Source organism: Mustela nivalis (genome assembly GCF_964662115.1).
Source record: "Mustela nivalis genome assembly, chromosome: 6".
Classification (NCBI taxonomy): domain Eukaryota; kingdom Metazoa; phylum Chordata; class Mammalia; order Carnivora; family Mustelidae; genus Mustela; species Mustela nivalis.
Window position 1 is genome coordinate 167,382 of NC_139025.1, and position 3,331 is coordinate 170,712.

Consider the following 3,331-nt stretch of genomic DNA (forward strand, 5'->3'; position numbering starts at 1 on the left):
GTGTGTTGAGTTTGAGGAGTTCTTTATAGATCCTGGATATCAACCTTTTCCCTGTACTGTCATTTGCAAATAGCTTCTCCCATTCCGTGGGTTGCCTCTTTGTTTTCTTGACTGTTTCCTTGGCTGTGCAGAAGCTTTTGATCTTGATGAAGTCCCAAAAGTTCATTTTCGCTTTTGTTTCCTTTGCCTTTGGAGATATATCTTGAAAGAAGTTGCTGTGGCTGATATCGAAGAGATTACTGCCTATGTTCTGCTCTAGGATTCTGATGGATTTCTGTCTCACGTTGAGATCTTTTATCCATTTTGAGTGTATCTTTGTGTACGGTGTAAGAGAATGGTCGAGTTTTATTCTTTTACATATAGCTGCCCAATTTTCCCAGCACCATTTATTGAAGAGACTGTCTTTTTTCCACTGTATATTTGTTCCTGTTTTGTTGAAGATTATTTGACAATAGAGTTGAGGGTCTATATAAATACATTTTTTAAAGATTTTATTTATTTATTTGACAGAGATTACAAGTAGTCAGTAAGGCAGGTGGGGCTGGGGGATGAAGCAGACTCTCCGGTCCAACAGAAAGCCCATTTGGGGGCTTGATCCCAGGAATCCGGGATTGTGACCTGAGCCAAAGGCAGAGACTTTAACCCAGTGAGCTGTCCAGGCACCCAATAAATGCATTTTTAAACAAACAAACAAAAAATAATACTGCATATTGTCAAAGTGCCATCTAAACGAAGTGGTCCACAAATAATGCAATCTTTGTATTTAACTTGTAAAGAACTGAACCTGTGTCTGGAGCTAACTATATACTCAGAGGACATGCAAATAGGGTCTTCCTTGCACTGAATAAAACAGCCCAGCCCGGACCATACAGCTGGAAGAGGAGCCCCCGTTCTGGGATTTCCATGTGTCCACATTCACTAATCAGGACATAACAAGAGAACTCACCATGGAGTTTGTACTTGGCTGGGTTTTCCTTGTTTTTCTTTTAAAAGGCAATTGCTGGAGAACAAGAGACATTGAGTATGTGAGTGGATATGAGTGAAAGAATCCATGGGTGTGTGACAGTTTCCTGACTAGGGTGTCTGTAGGTGTCCAGTGTGAGGTGCAGCTGGTGGAATCTGGGGGAGAACTGGTGAAGCCTGGGGGTGGGGTGTCTGAGACTCTCCTGTGCAGCCTCTGGGTTCACTTTCAGTGACTACGGCATGAGCTGGGTCCACCAGGCTCCAGGGAAGGGGCTGCAGTGGGTCGCAGGTATTAGCTATAATGGAAGTAGGACAAGCTACACAGACTCTGTGAAGGGCCGATTCACCATCTCCAGAGACAAAAGCATGAACATGTTCTATCTGCAGATGAACAGCCTGACAGCCAAGGACACAGCCGTGTCTTACTTTTTGAAAGACCCAGTGAGAGGACATCAGTGTGAACCCAGACACAAACCTCAAACTGCAATGGTATCAGACCAGCAGAAGGTGCACACTACTTACCAATTCTGTCCTTAAGCCCCAGTAGCCACTGAAGATGGAAGCTATGGGAGGTTTCCTGTCAGGTTCTGCGGTTTCCTCTCCATAGAGCAGTTTCCCCAAGGGAGCCTCCTTGACATTATTCCATGCCTACCCATTCAGACTCTGACTTAGAAACTTAGTTGTAACAGGAAGACAAATATACTAACATGCAAAAAAAAAAAAAAAGAAAAAAAAAAAGAAAAGAGTCAGTTACATTAGTTTTCCTTTAACCTTTTAATATCTTCTGTGTTATTCCTTTTTCTCCACAAGTAAGTAAAACCATATGAGAATTGTCTTTCCCTGTGGTCCTCCTCACTATTCTTTATGTTCCACATAGAATTGAAACCATAGCATTATCTTTCTCTGCCTGACTTATTCAATTTGAGATAACACCCTTCAGTTCCATCCAAGTTGATGAAATGGTAGGTATTCATCCTTTCTGATGACTGAGTAATATTCTATTGTATATACGGACCACATCTTCTTAATTTATTCATATGTGGAAGGACATCTCAGTTCCTTCCACAGTTTCACTATTGTGGACATTATTCCTATGAAGATTGTGGTACATGTACCCCTTTTTTTTCACTACGTCTGTATCTTCAGGCTAAATACCTAGTAGAGCAATTGCTGAGTCATAGGGTAGTTCTGTTTTTAAATTTTGTGGAATCTAGACACTGTTGTCCAAGGTGGCTGTATCAACTTGCATTCCACTTACAGTGTAAAGGGTTCCCCTTTCTCCACATCTTCTCTGACATTTATTGTTCCCTGTATAGTTAATTTTAGCCTTTCTAATTCATGAGAGGTAATATTTCATTGTGGTTTTGATTTATATGGTGACAAGAGATGTGGAGCATTTTCTCATGTGTCTGTTGGCCAGTTGTATGTCTCTCTGGAGAAGTGTCTACTCATGCCTTATGCCCATTCTTGACTGGGTTATTTGTTTTTTGGGAGTTCAGTTTGGTAAGTTCTTTATCAATCTTGAATATCAACCATTTTTCTGTAGTGTCATTTGCAAATATCTTCTCCCATTCCATAGGTTGCCTTTTAGTTTTGTTGATTGTTTCCTTTGCATTACAGAAGACTTTTACCTTGGTAAAGTCCCAACATTTCTTTCAGTTTGTGTTTTCCTTACTTGTAGAAAACTATTTTTTTTAATAAACATATAATGTATTTTTATCCCTAGGGGTACAGGTCTGTGAATCGCCAGGTTTACACACTTCACAGTATTCACCATAACACATACCCTCCCCAATGTCCTTAACCCAACCCTCCTCTCCTAAAGTTCCTCCCCCCAGCAACCTGCAGATTGTTTTGTGTGATTAAGAGTCATTTATGGTTTGTCTCCCTCCCTTTCCCATCTTGTTTCATTCATTCTCCACTTACCCCCTTAACCCCCCATGTTGCATCTCCACTTCCTCATATCAGGGATATCATATGATAGTTTTCTTTCTCTGATTTACTTATTTCACTAAGCATAATACCCTCTAGTTCCATCCACGTCATCACAAATGGCAAAATTTCATTTCTTTTGATGGCTACATAGTATTCCATTGTGTGTGTGTGTGTGTGTGTGTGTGTGTGTGTGTGTGTGTATCACCTATTCTTTATCCATTCATCTGTTGATGGACATCTAAGTTCTTTCCATAGTTTGGCTATTGTGTACGTTGTTGCTATAAACATTAGGGTGCACGTGCCCCATCGGATCACTACGTTTCTATCTTTAGGGCAAATAACCAATAGTGCAATTGCTGGATCATAGGGTAGTTCTATTTTAAACTTTTTGAGGAACCCCCATGCTGTTTTCTAGAGTGGTTGCACCAGCTTG